Here is a 17,607-nt window from a genome sequence, read left to right on the forward strand (position 1 = left end):
AACCACCTCGCCATTTATAGCAGCTTCCCTCGCAATCCCCACATCTAGACAGCAGCCTTTGCAAAATCATAGCCCGGTCAAAGCGTCCGTCTGGTCTTTGTGCTGCTTTTCTCTGGGTGTTGTCCCAATGCTGCTCAAAGAGGGGTTTTCTAAAGAAGGTGCTTGCTTCTAATCCCTGAGGCCATCAATATGTCTGCTCTTCTTTATTGGGCCCACTTGACAAGTTGTATTGTCCTTTGCTCTGGCTCCCATTCCCTCTTCAACTGTTGTAGCTGTCTGGAGGTGGGTGTCTTCCAAGCCTCACTCATTCACACCTCATTCAGTCAATAGAGCAATTGATTACAGAGTGCGGGGGAAGATCTTATTCTACTTCTAGCAAAAAGGCACATGTTTTCTTTTACTTTAACTATACTATCCTTAGGGGCTATAACATTTGATACAAAGTTTTCTACCAATTCTCTATATAGGGATCTAATACAAAGTTGTATGAAAATAGAGAGGCACAATGCCAAGTCATATGAATTACAAAATAACATCATGCCGGATGCAATGTCATAAAGATAAAGATACTTAATACAAAATAACACAATGCAACGTTATAAAGATTTATAGAGATAGTTAATACAGAGATTTCTCTACATCACCACTTTACGAGTTGTGCAGGCCTGCTGACGGCATTCGCGGGGCTTCTTGCTCGTGTGGATTCTCTGATGCTGAATAAGGTGAGAGCTGCGATTGAAGGTTTTCCCGCACTCACTGCATTCATAGGACCCCTCCTGTGTGTGGATTCTCTGATGCCGAATAAGGTGTGAGCTGCGACTGAAAGTTTTCCCGCACTCACTGCATTCATAGGATCTCTTCCCTGTGTGGATTCTCTGATGCCCAATAAGGTGCGAGCTGCGACTGAAAGTTTTCCCGCACTCATTGCATTCACAGGGCCTCTCCCCTGTGTGGATTCTCTGATGTTGAGAAGGCCTGATCTGTAAGTGAAGTTTTTCCCACACTCAGCACATGTATTTTTTTTGCTTTTCCCTGCAGATTTCCTGCTGTATTCTGGTTTCCTAAGGCCCTTCTGAGTTCCCTGACAGGAAATAAATTTATCCATTTTCTCCCCTGGCTGGTTTCCCTGCTCTTTTTCTGGTCTGTGCTGAACCTCACACGTCATTGCATCACCTGCTGTGATAGAGACAGAAACCTCAAACAGGGATGGAAAGGGGAAGGCCAAACCAAAACAAGTGCTGGAGAGAGGACAAATAAAAATCAGGAACTCAGCTCCCCCCAACAGGAGAGAGGAGGGGATCAATTCAGCCTTCACATCCCATCCAACTTCACAGGGGGAAGGGAGAAAGCTACTGCCCCGGTGTCTGCTAGCATCTATAGGAAGCCTTGAGCTATATTTACCCTGCGGATGCGACCCCTGCTATGGACAATAATGAACTGAGAGACTTCCCAAGAGCTTTCTAGGGCATCCTAGATGTTTCCTTCAGGCACTTACAGATTCTGAGTTGGTTTAATGTTTCCTCATCTGTGCGGGGAGATCTCAGGATCTCTCTTTCCTCTGAACCCTGGAGCTCTGGGACCCATGGCTCTTCCCCTTGTTCCAGCTGGGAGATCATATCACGTTGGAAAACCAGAAACTCCGCTCAGATGAAAGAAAACAAAGGAGTTCAGTTGATTTCATACAACTTGATCATCAAAAACATTCTGTTAATTTATCTTCAGTGCTTAGTGTGACCTAGTGTGCCTGGGGCAGTCCTCACTGAAAATGCCAAGGTCAGAGCAGGCTGAAAAAGGGAGAGCAGATGCTCCCCATACTGGTGGTTAACACTGAAGTTAAACTCACTGACCAGTCACAAACTGTGCTTCTGATCCCACACACTGGTTAACGAGACTCTGAAAAAAGAAATCACACGGCCCCCTTTATTGCATGACAGTTCTCTGACTCCTAATCAGCAACTAGGTCCCGTACAGTGAGAGGTTATTTAAAAACTCTGCTCACTGTGATACAGCATGGCCAGAGGGCAGCAGGAGAGTGATCCTAATTGGATCCAGGAAGTGAGGTGGGTAGAAGGTTAGCCACATTACCCAGGTTTGGATCTCATCCAAAATACCATGCTGCCAGCCAATCCTTTAGCAGTTAAACTAAATGTTTAGAAGAAAGAACAAATGAAAGAATGAAGTTAAATTCCATCCTTCCAGACAATTCTTTTAGCATCTAACTAAAGGTTTAAAAGAAGAAAGACAGAAAGAATTAAATGGAAAAGCAGTCAGATACATTCCAAAATGGATATATCAGGTTCTTAGCAGTATTGGTGAGTTGCTGGCTTGAAAGTCTGTCTGGAACGCATCCACAGCTTGGATGGGTCATTCAGTCCTTTGTTCCAGGGTTCAGTTTGTAGAGAAGTTGCTCCAGAGGTAGGAAGGGGGATTGAAGACAAGATGGAGATGATGCAGCTGCGCTTTATATTCCTTTTGCCATGTGGCTTGTACTTCCTGTGTCCCAAACACAAGCTTCACAGCACATGGCATGGAAAAGCTTTGGAGGTTTCATTACACAGGCAAACCCCGGCATGTCTTGCTGACTCAATAGGTGTATCCCCTTGGTCCATAGGTTCATTGTACAGCTGATGACCCTCAATGGGCCATCAAACATGCTAGGCAATGTTGATGCCAATATGTCTGGGGTGTCACCCAGAAAAACTGCACAAGTCTGGAAATACAGATATACCTTACATATCTGTAACTCACAATACAAAGGTGATAGAAACATAGAAACAAAATTATCATACTTGGCAAATCATAACATTTTCACTGACACTTTACATGGCATACCTAGCATGATTCATTGCAATTTTATCAGATTATATTATTTTATTATTAATACCAAAGTGTCTCACAATTTCATGCAGTCTCACACTTGCTAAACTAGTGAATTCCCAGGACCAGTTCCCCAGGTCCTTGAAGATGCCAAACATTGTGCTTATGAGGGATTGAAATACCCACATATCTGCTGGGAACACACACACAGACACTGTGTCAATCTGTACCCCTGTGTTCACTCTTCTAGAAAATTATGATCAATTTTGTACCCAGTATGGCTTGTGAGGTATCATTAGAAAACGCATAACCTACTGAATATTATCCTCCTGTTAAAATGTGTAGTAACACTGTATGTAAAATTGTGAGATTTTACAGTATGATATTACTGAAAAAGTTACAGTTCTGGGGAACACCCACAGACCAGTTCCTCAGAGACAGCAAGGCAAACAGCTGGTCAAACAGCCATTCTCCTGCAGGGGGAAGGTGTGAAGACATTAAGGGCTGGTCTACACTACGGGGGGAAATCGATCTTAGATACGCAAATTCAGCTACGTGAATAACGTAACTGAAGTCGAATATCTAAGATCGGATTACTCACCCATCCTCACCGCGCGGGATCGATGTCCGCGGCTCCCCCTGTCAAATCAGCAACTCCGTTGGGGTTGGTGTTGTTCCGGAATCGATATAAGCGCGCTCGGGGATCGATATATGGCGTCTAGATGAGACGCCATATATCGATCCCCGAGCAATCGATTTTAACCCGCCGATACGGTGGGTAGTCTAGATGTAGCCTTACATTCCATCACAGGGACCTATTGAGGCTGTTGTGGAAAACGACCACAGGATTAATATTTGAATCAGCTCAGCCTGAGGCTCTTTTCTTGGTTACAAGCACGCAGGGGGCGACAGCTATTGGAATACTGTTCCTGAGCTAAAAATCACACAAGCCTTTTACAGCTTAAAACCACAAACAATGACACATACGTTGCACGTTAATTTCCTTATTTGGAATATATTGCAAAATATGATGCAGGTCAAAAGCAAGCTGAACAATCAGTTTTCCATATTTGGCCTTTCCTGTTATTTTTATTACACCTGGTGATATGGGAGCAAGACTCTCCATGTCTCAAGAAATGTCACTACCAACCTAGGCCATTTTCACATGCTGGGGTGCAATCCAGATCAGCGAGGAGTTGTGTCATCTGTAATCCTGGGTGAGATTCAGTGTTCTGCTGCTGGAGCTCCCCTGTCTGGATACTCCCAGCCAGCGTTCAAGGACGCACTGAGTGTCTGTATGATAAGTAACCCTGGACTGGCAGCTCTGACTCCAGCCGCCTGCTTGTTACACCCCAAGCACATTCTGGTTTGGGTAGAGAAGGCTCAGGGTTTGAGAGAAGGCTGGGGGTAGGAAGCTTCTGTTCATTATGCTGGACCTAACCCCAGTTTTACTTGAGTAAAGAGGAGATATTTGACATTGTGTGATGCTGCTCCTGTGCTCTGTTCCCAAAGTGTTCTGCAGCAGAGGAGGGTCTCTGGTAGTATGTATGTTACTGGCCTATTGGGGTGATGCTGAAACAGGACAGGGTACAGATGGCATTGTGGGGGTGGCATGAACCTTCACTCTTCATTTCCCCTTCCAAGAACAGAAGGGACAGGAATCCTTACCCAGCAAGACCATCGTCTCATAGTTCCCCTGCATGACATCTCTGTAGAGGGCTCTCTGAGTGGGGTCCAGCAGAGTCCCCTCTTCCCTGGAGAAATACACAGCCACCTCCTCGAAGGTCACCGGCCCCTGAAAGAGCAGGAGTCCAATACTCAGTACCTGCTGACCGCACTCACAACCCCACTATTCACGGAACAGCAGCACCAGGGAAATGGAAGCTCCGGAGGCACATGTTAACAGAGTCCCACCAACCTTGCTTACAGAAGCCAGGAGGGCATCAGAGGGTAGAAAGAGAGAACCTTTGTGTCTCCCATCTGACAGACAGAAGGCAGGGTCTTCACATTTATCACATAGCTACTAGCCAGAGCTTAATATAGGAGATGGGCTGTCTCTGGACCCTGATAGTGGCTCCCTGTATGAATCCACGCACTCTCCAAATAAAATATATGGAGAAAAGGGGAAGTCAATCATAAAGAATAGAAGTTAGAAGGTCAGAATTGTAGTGCCCATTAACAAGGTTTAGAGAAATAGAGCCTATCAAACTAAACGGGATTTCTACTTATTGGATGAGATCAAAAGTTTGGTTGGCAGCTAATAGTAATGGAGGTAATATACCTAAACTTCCGTAGGGACATGACTTGATTAGACAATATTTTTACTAAAAAAAAACTAGAATGATACAAAATAAACACGGCATACATTAAATAGATTAAAAACTCTGATAGTAAATGGGGAACCATGATCGAGTGGATTTCTTTCTAGCAGGTTCCTGCAGGGATTGGTTCTTGGCCCTGTGCTATTTAACATTCTTAATCCTGACTTAGAAGAGAGTACAAAATCATCACTGATAAAGTTTACAGTTGCCACAAGATTGGGGTTGGTGGTAATTAATGAAATGTCAGTAGATTCAGGCTCCATCACTGAGAGTCTGGGAAGTTGTCCCAGCCCTGGGCTGGGAGGGTTATTTCCTGTTCCACAAGAGGGGAAGTTCCATTCCCAACTCCTGTGCCTTGAAATTAGGACCTATCTGACACTACACCCCCCATATTCATCATAGTGGTATGATTATAATATGATTAGGACATAATTATGATCTATTTTGTAGAAGATGCATCATGTGTGGTGTCACTGGAAAAGTTCTGATTTGCTGAATATGATTATCCTATTTGTGTGCACATATCATGTTCGTATCTGAAGTTATGGATATTGACTCTGTATCTGTATTTCAAATGTGCTTACTCTGGGTAACACCCACAATGAGCCTTTCAGGTACAACAATGAAGAAGCCAGACAGTGCTGATGGCTCAACAAAGACAATGGACTGTGGAAGAGCTTAGCCTTCCTGTGAATGTTTCAGCCAGCCTATGAGTCATGGCTACTATGACATCAGCAGGGCCTGTGACCAGACCACATGACACTAAACTCCATTTTAGTACCTGTATTTTTCCACAAACTGGACTAGGAACTGAGTTTGGAACAAAAGGTTCCCACCATATGGAAAAGCTACAATAAGGTGGGGTGTGACATCATCTCTTGGCCTCATTCTCCACACAAGAGAACTTCTGGAAACACCTGAGAAACAAAACGGATGTGGGGGAAGTGCTGCTCCCAGGATCAAGAGATTTCTAGCTTGTGTATGGAAACTTGGGGGACTGCTTGTACCATCAGTCAGGGTGAGAAATTGCTAATTCAAATTCTAATCCAGCTAGTATGTTAGGCTTTAGTCTGAGTTTTGGTTATTTGCTAAGTAATCTGCTTATGATCTGTTTGTTATCACTTATAATCACTTAATCTATCTTTCTGCAGTTAATAAACTTGTTTGATGCTTTATCTTAACCAGCGTATTTTGAGTGAAGTGTCTGGGAAAATCTCAGCTTGTTGTGCACATCTGTCCCATATCGAGGGGAAGGGGAAACTACATTAATGAGCTTGCATTATAGAGATCCCTGTGCACTATAAGATGGTATCATTCTGGATTTATACTGACAGCAAGTGTGCAAGGTTGGGGAGTGGGAAATTGGCTCTTGTCTTCTATCTGTCCTTGAGTGGCTTAGGTAACGCACTCAGGTAGCTTAGTTGGCTGCATGGCGCCACCTGCAGTTGTGTTGGGTGATAACAGGCCCTGGAGAGGCTGGCGAAATCTCCAGCAAAGCAGTGTGAGAAGGGCCAGCCCAGCGTGAGGGTTAGAGGACACAGCAGTTCTCAGAAGCTCCACAAACTGCCTCCTGGGGGTGACAACCCATCACGCCCCTACACTACACAAGTCTCAGCAGGTTTGTCACATGCTGTCCCCCTCCCTTTCTCCACCCGAGATATTTCCTGCTTCCCACCACCTCTAGCAATTCCCACCCTCTTAATGCATTTACTGCTCCTCAACCTCCAAGCACAGCCCGCCACCCTGATAATTTCTTACCTGAGCCAGCTCCATTGCTGCCATTTCCTTGCCCCTGGGAGGACGAGATGATCTGCAGCGAAACATGGATGTTATTCTCTGGCCTGCCGGGGTGAAAAAGGGCAAGGTGGTGAGAATTCAGACTAGGCTTTTGTCCATTCCCACAAGCCGATTCCCCCCAGCTTTTCCCCTGCTAATGCACATTCTAGGTTCTAGCACACTGTGAAAGCACAGAGTGACCTTATTCCAGTACAGGCCTAGCCCCTCCCACCAGGGTGTAACCCTCTGACACATGGGGAAACCCTCCCAGTAACAGTCTCTCTCTTACACGTATCAAGTTTGGCGGACAACACCAAGCTGGGAGGGGATTGTAAGTGCTTTGGAGGATTGGATTAAAAATTCAAAATGATCTGGACAAACGGGAGAAATGATCTGAAGTAAATAGGATCAAATTCAGTAGAGACAAGTGCAAAGTACTCCACTGTTGGAAGGAACAATCGGAGGCCAGAGAAGAGCAGAAACAAAGGAGTCACTTTGGGGGATTCTCCCTTGTCATTGTCCCCCAAGGCAGCTGTCTCAGTTTTACAAAAGGGGTTTTCATGTTCCAGCCTTTGATACAGTCCTCTCCTGGGGAGTGCCCCTTTCATGGACTGGGCCTAGTTTTAGTTTTTGGTAGTTAACAAGTCTTGGTTTATTGTTCATCTAACCAGTATGTGTGGATTGAAGTGTGTTGGAAACTCTGTTTGGGATAACAAGCTGGTGCATGTCATTTTCCGCTGATGAAATGACAGACTTCATATGAGCTTGGGTCGTTCAGGTAGCCGTGCTGGACAGTGCAAGATGCACATTTCTGGAGGGAAAGTTGGGCACTTGAGAATTTGCTGGTTTTCTCCTGAGGTGTAATTCATGAGTGGCTGTCTAGCAGCACTCAATACTGTGTAGCTGGGAGTGAGTTACATGCTGGAGACCTGTGTGGTTAATTGGCCAAGAGGGGCTGTTCTCGCGGGAAAACAGTGGAAAAGGCACCCCATGCTGGAGGACTGAGGGGACAGCTATTTAACAGTCCAGATTGTACTCTGGGTAACATCACAGACACTCATTATGACAGAGCCTCTTACAACACAGAGAAAGTAAATCCATGTCCCAGAAATCGAAGACTCCAGACAGAGGGCAAGTGTCCCTGGCACTGCTTCTTGCTGACAGAGAGGTTCAGAGACAGTGCGAGAATCCTGGGGAAGCTGGGAACAGGAAGCATGGGCTGGCGGGGTTCGGTGGAGAAAGGGAACAGGAGGGCAGGGATATTACTGCAATCCAGGATCTCAGCAGTACTAGATGACAGGATAGCACATAGTGCAGCCCATTGGAAAACACAATCCCAACTATACATACAAAATGATGGGGTCTAAATTAGTTGTTTACACTCAAGAGATGGATCTTGGAGTCACTGTGGATAGTTCTCTGAAAACATCCACTCAATGTGCAGCAGCAGTGAAAAAAAGTGAACAATGTAGGAAATAATTAAGAAAGTGATAGATATGACAGAATATCTCATAGATCATATTTGTAAAAACAGCAAATAAATCCATGATACACCCACATCTTGAATACTGCATGCACATGTCACCCCATCTCAAAAATAGATATATTGGAATTGGAAAAGGTTCAGAAAAGGGCAACAAAAATGATTAGGGGTATGGGACATTTATGCCAGACCTAACCCTCAGTTTCACTTGAGCAAACAGGAGATATTTGACACTGTGGCAATACGGCTCCTGTGCTCTGTTCCCAAAGTGTTCTGCAGCAGAGGAGGGTCTCTGGTATTATGTGTGTCACTGGCCTATTGGGGTGATGCTGAAACAGGACAGGGTACAGATGGCATTGTGGGGGTGGCGTGAACCTTCACTCTTCATTTCCCCTTCCAAGAACAGAAGGGACAGGAACCCTTACCCAGCGAGGTCACAGTCTCATAGTTCTCCTGCATGACATCCCAGTAGAGGGCTCTCTGAGTGGGGTTCCAGCAGAAGCCCACTCTTCCCTGGTGAAATACATAGCCATCTCCTTGAAGGTCACCAGCCCCTGAAAGAGTAAGAGTCCAACACTAAGGACTTGCTGCCCCACTCACAGCCCCACTATTTGTGGCAGAGAAGAGTGAATCAAATGGAAGCTCTGGGTGGATCATAGTCAGAGAGTCCCACCTCGACCTGGCTCAGAGTATCCAGCAAATGCCAGGGTGAGGGGATGAAGAGAGAGCCCCTTATCTCTCCCAGCATATCCATCACCCCCCTACTAGCCACTGACTGATACAGGAGATGGAGCCCCTAGCAGGGTCCAGGGAGAGCTCGCTGGTAGGATGCCCAACACCCTCCTCATTGTGAGGAGCGGGATATGAAGGGAGAGGCAGCTCCAATAGCCTGACTCATGGGTGTCCCCTTTATATCTCACAGCAGCTGATGGTTAATGAGGTCAGGCTCCAGCACTAGGAGTCTGGTCAGTTTGACTAGCTCCATGTAGGTGGGTTATTTTCTCTCTTCACAAATTAGGGCATTTCCACCTCCAAACCTCCTGGGTCTGTTCCTAGAATCTAGGCCACTTAGTAAATAACTCCCAGCAGGTCTGCCACACCCTGGCCTCCTCATTTCCCCACGCTGTGAATTTCCTGCCCCGCTCCAACCTCCAACCAGACTCTGCAAACCTTCCCACCTCTGGTGTATTTGCTCTCCCTTTCCTCCAGCAGGAACCACCAGGAAACCCCCCGATAATCTCTACCTGGACTGACTCCACTGCAGCCATTTCTCTTCCCTGTCCCACGCCAGGCTGGGATGAGCTGGAGCAAAACATTCTGCAGCCTGTCTGGGGGAGAAGGGCAGGTTGTGGGCGTTTCAGCAACCGGTTTTAGTTAATTTCAACATCACAATTCCCCCAGGCCTTTCCCTGCAGACAGACACCCTAGATTCTGTCATGCTGGGAAATGCCTCAATCTGTTTATTACAATTTAGACCTGGTCCCTCCTGCCAGGCTAAGTCCACAGACACATTTTTAACCTCCCTTCTCTCTCCCCTCACCCCTTCTCTGAACACAAGGCTAGAAAAGAGCAGAACCAAAGGAGTCACTGTGGGGGATTCCCCTCAGACACTGACCCCACGGCAGCCACACCCCAGCAGGGGGAATATGGAGTCAGGAATCTGGCTTTTCTCTGTCTGATCCTTGTTTTGTTCACTGGAAAGTGGTTCTGCCCCAGGATGCAGCAATACATGTGTCTGGGTGGACTAGAGAGCTGGAAATCTCTCCCCCCACATTCATTTCTCCCACTGCCCCTTTCAGTCTCTCCTTCCCCTGTCCTCTCTCCCTGCCCCTCTGGCTGGGACAGTCCCCATTCCTGGGGGCTTTGCTCTCCCATGGCTGGATTTCCTCCCTGGCAACCGCTAATGGGAGGAGAAATTGATGAGGTGTGTTGTTTGTGCAGAGTCACTTTCTTGCCAGACCCTAGGACATTCCCTGAGGTCTTTCAGTTACCTGGAGACTCTGGCTCAGAATTTAGTAGTAACAGGGCCCAGGACTGCCCTAGTGGGCTAGGACGAGCTGCAGGAAATGTCATACCCTCTGGGCCTGGCAGAGAAGAAGCTTTAATTAAGGTCACTTCCCAGCACAGAGCCCCACTGGGTGAGGAGCAGCAGCTGCCAAGCCTGGTCTCCCAGATCACAATGGAGGCTGCAGCTATCTGACCCAGGACGCTGAACCCCAATATCCTGAGCAGAGGAGGGACAGAGTGTATGAGCAGCTTCCCTCCTTTAGCTCTCTGGGGAGAGCAGCTAATGGGAGCCCCTCCTCACAGGGAGAATGGGCTGATCTCATTTGACCCACTGTCCATCTGGAATCACTCCTTGTCTTTCCATACAGGTGACTCTGGATTAACAACGGTCTCAATTGACACCGGATTTCAGAAAGAATGAGTTCAGAACGCTGTGGAAAAGACCATCGTGTGCAGTGCTGACTCCCTTCCCACCTCCTCACCCCCGCAGATCTAGGACAAGGACTGGGGGCAAAAATTTTCCAAACGGAACCGAAAGTTCCTTGCAGTTTTCAAAAGAGGAGAAAAGTAAATTCTGTGATTTCACACTAACAGTGTTTTGCTAAGTGGACAGTAAATTTATCACAGTGACAGGGCAACGTGACTGGGGAATGGACTTTGGTGACCTGGTGACTAGGAGCCAGGACTCTGGTACAAGTTGACCAGAGAGAAGGATCATGGTTAGCAGCAGCCCCCAGGCAACCCCCTAGTACCCAGAGCCCAGGACCCCCCCAGCCAGGGGCCCCAGACACCCCCCAGCAGGATCCCATCAGATATTCCCTGGGACGCAGCCCCCAGAGTCCCTGGCCAGGGACCCCAGATACCCCTCAAAGGCCCCAACCGGCCAGAGAAACCCCCACCACACCATGATTGCCAGGTTGGGAATCCCAAAGGGTTCCCCCCACCAAGAGCCCCCAGCAGCCAGGGACCCCCTCAAGGGACATCCCCCCACACTGGGAACTCAGTCCCTCACTGCCTGCCTAGGAACTTCCCCACCCTCCAGAACGAATCTACCCTGACATTTGCCTGGGACCCCCCTCCTCTGCCCAGTGTGACCCCCTGATGCTTTACAGTGCGACCCATCACTCTGCTTCCTGGCATGCCCTCACCTAGGTGCCAGGGATCCCCTCCCCCAGCTCTGTGCACTGGGCATGGCAACAAAACCAGGAACCAGCGGGGGAAGCACAGACAGAGCCCCTGGCACAGAACCAGGCTCCCTCTAACCCTCTGTCCCGCCTCCCCAAGAGACACCCACCCCCACTGTTCTGCAGCCACCAGGCCCCCAGCGATACCCACCTCCAGGACCAATAGCCTCAGGGATGGGCACATCTGAAAGACCACCACCCCGAAAACCCCAAACCTCCACAACCCACCAACCTGACTAGGGTACCCCCTGCCCAGCCACCCAGAGGCCTCCCCCTACCACAATGCCCCCTTCAGCTGCAATCTCCCCACACAGACACCTTCCCCTGCCCCTGCAAGTGTTACCTCACAGAGTGTGAGAAGTGGCTAGAAAGTTAACACCACCTCCTGCTGGCCAGTCACACAGGCAGAGGGAGCTGGGGAGTGCTTCTTTAACAGGAGAATGGAAGGCCTGGAGGGCAAGAAAGATCCACGGGCTGTCACTAGCAAATAATGGCCACCATGGATCCACCCCAGAGGGGCTGCATCTTAGCACATTGGGAAACAACCCATCATATTCAATTAGAAATAAAACAACTAGAGAGAAGTGGGGCAAATGTTTGGGGTATTTTATATCAATCTTTGAGATACGCAGAGAGAACCCTGTCACAAACGACATTTGATAACATGAGAGAAAACCACCAAGATCGGAGGGATTTGATGTTGCTATTAAATAACTAGTGGAAAAGGGGGACTGTTGGACTGGATTTATATGACTGTCCAATACATAAACAGAATGTGATGGTCCCCCCCGGCCACGGGGCAACCATTCACGTGAGCAGCTCAGAGCCCTTTGAGGAGCTGATTTAAGGGCGGAGGGGAGCTGGAAGGCTCCCTGGACAATGGAAGGGGGCAGCAGGGGAATTGGGAAATGGGGTCTGGGCAGTCTCCATGGGGGATGTGCTCCTCCCTTCCCTTCCCTGCCCTGGCAGAGAACGGGAACCTCATCCCATCCCACTCCAGTGGGAGCCATGTTCTGGGGAATGACCCAGGGCAACAATTTCCCACCCAAACAAGGACAAATCGCTGCAGATAAAATGGGTGGGAAAATCCACCCCCCATCGGAGAGATTTTAAATTGACATTTGAGAAGTATGGAGAGAAAAGGGAAAATCAGAGGCAATTAGAGAGCTGATCATTGGGGGGGGGGAGGAGAATCTCCCTGGATTTTATAGCCACGTGTGATAATGAGAGAGAAAAGGGGAAATCTTGAGAGAATGTGTGTGTGGGAGGAAGTGGCAAAAACAGGGACAGGATCCAGTTAACTCACCTCCCTCCCACCCCGGGAATGTCCTGGCTGCACAGAGACAGATCTACCCCCCCACCCCAGTGACCTCCCCCCCTGCAACTCCGGCTTCTCCTCCCCCCTCGACACCTCCGCCCTCACACCAAAGGGGGGGGCTCTGCCAGCGCCTCCCCCTGAGCTCAACTCCTGCTCCTCCCCCCAGCCCGGATTGTGCCCTTTAGCCCCCCACGAACCCTGCCTCCAGCTGCCTGACCCCCCCCCCGCCCATCAATTTCCTGCTCTGCGCCCGCCCCAACATGCTCCCTGTTTACTCCCTCGCCCCGCTCCAGCCCCGCCCCCAGCGCCCGGCGGGAACGTTACGGCTGCTCCGGGCAGGGGGAAGGGCAAGCGTCGTTCAGTGGCTGTTATCTGGGTAGCGCAGTGCACGGGAGTAGCACATTGCTATGGGAGGGATTTTAATACACCGCCCCGCCCCGCCTGGCCCAGAGACAGACCCTCCAACCCAAACGACTGGCCGGGCTACCTGCCCCCATACCATCCCAGCGGGTGGGCGGGCGGATCCTCTTGCAGCTCCACGTGGGCGCCGTAGGTGCCTTCACTGGCTTTCTCCCGAGTCTCCCCGGGGCAGAGTCCTTTCCTGGCCCCCCAGCGCCGCTCATTCCCCCGGGACTCCGGGTCCACAATGTCCCACCGCCCTTGCCCCCGCCTGCAGCTCCTTTCTTCTCCCCTCCCGGCCCCCGCCAGCCACACCAAGGGGAACCCCCCGGGCCCCAGTCTCTGTCCCCACCTGGATCCCAGCGGGGCCGGGGGCAGATCCTGGCTGCAGCTGAGAACAGCGGCTCCGCTCCGGCTCGGGCAGCTCCAGCGCTGCTGGCAGCACGTGGAGAACCAGGAAGCAGCTGTTCAGCCCGGGCTCCGCGTCACAATGTGCCAGAGCCCCGCCCCCAGGAGCTGCCCCGCCCCTGGGCTGTGCCAGAGCCCCGCCCCCAGGAGCTGCCCCGCCCCAGGCTGTGCCAGAGCCCCGCCCCAGGAGCTGCCCCGCCCTGAGCTGTGCCAGAGCCCCGCCCCCAGGAGCTGCCCCGCCCTGGGCTGTGCCAGAGCCCCGCCCCCAGGAGCTGCCCCGCCCCTGCTCTGTGCTGAGCCCCGCCCCGAGAGCTGCCCTGCCCTGGGCTGTGCCAGAGCCCCGCCCCCAGGAGCTGCTCCGCCCTGCTCTGTGCTGGAGCCCCCCCAGGAGCTGCCCTGCCCCCGAGCTGAGCCAGAGCCCGCCCCCAGGAGCTGCCGCACCTGGGATGTGTCAGAGCCCCGTCCCCTGGAATTTCCCCATGTTGGTCTCTGAGCTTTGTTCTCCTAGCCGCCTTCTATCCCAGCACCCCCTGCTTCCCTTCCTGTGTCTGCAAACACCCCCCCTCCCCCCGGGGCCGGCTGCAGTGCTCGCTGAGGCTGACTCCAGTGGCTGAAGTTGCCTCCATCTCTGCTTCACCTGGAGGGGGAGAGACAAAGAGAGGAGAGTGGTCCCAGGGTGTGAAACCAGAATCAGGGGGCAAGGAAAGAAGGACTGTTTGGAAAGGTGGGTTTTTTGTGGGGGGGGGGGTGAGCCAGAGGGATTCAGAAGAAGTTGGGCAGCAGAGGCTCAGGGAAATTGAGGGGAAGCCTCCTGGGTGGTCTCAGTGTTGCCCAGGTTTGTACAGCACCTTGCATAATATGGGGTCTGATCTCAGTCATGGTCTGTGCAGCACCTGGGGAGCCCTGATGTCTGTTTCCTGATCACAGGCTCTGGAATGGAGAGAGGGAAACCTCAGCACCTGATGGTTAATGCAGCCCTGTGTGCAACCCTGCTAGGGTGATCCGACAGCAAATGTGAAAAAATTGGGATGGGGGTGGGTTTAATAGGGCACCTAATATAAGAAAAAGACCCAAAAAATCGGGACATCTAGTCATGCTAGTCCCTGCTGTTCTCATAAGGGTCAGGCTTAGAGAGGGTTTGGCTACACTTGCAGCTGTCCAGCGCTGGGAGTTTAAAGCTGTCTTCTTACAGCTGTTTAGGGAAAGGCGCTGCAGTGTGGAACACTGAGAGCTACCAGCACTCTGTCATGGCCACATTTTGCAGCGCTGTTGGGAGTGGTGCATTATGGGCAGCTATATCCAGCATTCAAGTGGCGGCAATTTGCTTTTCCAAAAGAGGAGGGTGCGGGTGGAGTGGAGTGGACACGGAGCGTGGGGGAGACAGAGCGAGTGGATTTTTGGAGCTGACACTGTGTCAGATCCCTGCCTGGCAAGTTCAATGGCCTCCTCCCCCCACCCCTCTCTCATTCACTAAATGCAATAGCAGCTTTGTTTTTCCCTCACAGACCAGATAAGCCGCTGATCCAAAACGAACCCCCCCCGCGTGCCCAACCCGGCTGCTTCTCTCCTCAAGCAGATGAGGCAAAGTAAGAAACATGCTGCTTGAGAACTTATCATGTTGTAGGAGCAGCAGTGATCTGTATGCTCTGTATAACCTGTATGGCTCAAAAGGTCTGTTAAACTCCCCAGCTTGTGTCCTTTCCCTCTTTGAATGCCTGTGGAAGTGGCTTTCCCACTCTCCTTTGTACCTCCAGTGATGCCCTATCCCCGGCCCATCTGGCCACTCGTTCGATGTGTTACATTCTATTGCACCTCAGGGAGACTGATCTTCATCGCACCGTCCATCGCTGCGCTGTGGACACTTACCTTAAGGATCCTGACATCTCCACTGCCAGGCCTGTCCTGGGAGCGTGAGTATGAGTGTGACACCCTCCCCCATCCCTTCTTTTGAGCTTAGCTATCAAGCTAATAAATGTGCTGCTTTCTGCCAAACTCTGGGGGGGAGGGGCATTATTAGTCCTCTCTAAGCTTACTTACTGACCCAATTTTGGGTAACACAAGCAACATTGTTTGATCTGTTATTGTACCAAAGGGGGGAGATGGCTGTCTATAAAGGAGGGTGAAGACTAAATGCCTCTGATGAGAATGGGATTTCAACCCATGCAGGCAGAACATAATGAGGGTAACAGGCCATCACCTTAACCACTCAGGTCACCTCATCTGAGCTGTCAAAAAAAGGACAGGAGGAGAAATCTAAGGCCGCAGAGATAGGGACACTAAGGAGTTTTTAAATACTAAGCGTAAGCAGGGTCTGAATGAGCTCCCCTCTCTCACCTAGTGAGGAGCTGGGGAAAGACTTCAGGAACAGACCGTGTTTGCATAGACACACCTACTCTGCCTAGCTATGCAGCATGATGGGGCCGCTTCCCCAAAATGACCAGTTTGGGGATGGTCTTGGGTTACAAATCACTTTAGGATTGAGTGGAATGAAATGTTATTCTCCTTCCTGTATGAGTGAAGGGCAGCAGAACATACCTAGTCCGTCCTGATGGAGGGGTAGGTGAGCGAGGAATAGCTTTTATTGGACTGCAGAGAAGTGATTGAGGACGTCACCCTAAACCAGTGGTCCCCAAACATTTCACATTGTGCCCTCTTAGCCATGGCTGTGGCCCCTCAGAAACCACGGTCAAGAACCGGGGCTGGGAGGAGTGGGACTGTTGCTTGCTGGGGAGAGGGGTGCGGACAGGGGTAAAGGGGTCAACGCCGGGCTGGGAGCCAGAGTCTCAGGCTGAGGGTGGGGTTGGGGAAGAGCTGTGGCAGAGCGGTGCTCCCTCCCTGCCCTCTATGTGGGCTGGCTCAGGTCCTGAGGTTCCCCCATGAATGTTCCTCTGTGTCCCCTAGGAGTCGCACCCCACATTATGGGGACCACTGAACCCTACTCGCTAAGCCGGGGCTAGTGATGCCAAACCCCTGGGAAAGGGAGAACAAGTGTGGGGACCCCCAGCACCAGAACCATGCCCCTACCTTCTGTCTGTGGCTCTACCCCCTTCCACCCATGGCCCCATCCACTGTCACTTCTGTTCCACCCCTTCCCCCACCAGCCCCACCCTATCACTCCTTTACCCCTGCCCCGCTGTGGCCCTGAGACCAGAGAAGCTCTGTGCCCCTGCTGCAGCCCCCGGGCTGTAGCAGGGAGTGGGAGCTCCTCCAGCCCTGGGGCTGACATAGGGGAGACTTTTCCAGGGGGACCTAACTTGGCCAGGGCCCCTGATCATGGGCCCCACTGTCCCCTTGGCAGTGCAAGGTTTGGGGAGGCTGAGCCCCCTTGTCATAAACAGATAGCTAAGGGTTAATGTTCTTTTACCTATAAAGGGGTAACACCAGTAACCTAAAACACCTGACCAGAGGACCAATCAGGAAACAAGACTTTTTCAAATCTAGGTGGAGGGAAGTTTGTGTGAGTTCTTTGTTCTTTGTCTTGTGTCTGTGGCGTCTCGGCTATGAGAGTGATTTTTCTATCTCCTGCCTTTCTAATCTTCTGTTTCCAAGTTGTAAGTACAAAGATAAGAAGACAATAAGTTTATATTGGTTTTTTTTGTATTGACATGTGTGTAGTTCCTGGAATGTTTAAATTGTATTCTTTTTGGATAAGGCTGTTTATTCATGTTTTTCTTTTAAGCAAATAACCCTGTATTTCTCACCTTAATACAGAGAGACCATTTTTATGTCCTTTTCTTTCTTTTTATATAAAGCTTTCTTTTTAAGACCTGTTGGATTTTTTCTTTAGTGGGGACTCCAGGGAATTGAGTCTGCAGCTCACCAGGGAATTGGTGGGAGGAAGACGTCAGGGGGGAAATCTCGTTGTGTTAGATTTACTAGCCTGACTTTGCATAC

This window comes from Gopherus flavomarginatus, chromosome 5 (assembly GCF_025201925.1).
Source record: "Gopherus flavomarginatus isolate rGopFla2 chromosome 5, rGopFla2.mat.asm, whole genome shotgun sequence".
In the NCBI taxonomy this organism is placed as follows: Eukaryota; Metazoa; Chordata; order Testudines; family Testudinidae; genus Gopherus; species Gopherus flavomarginatus.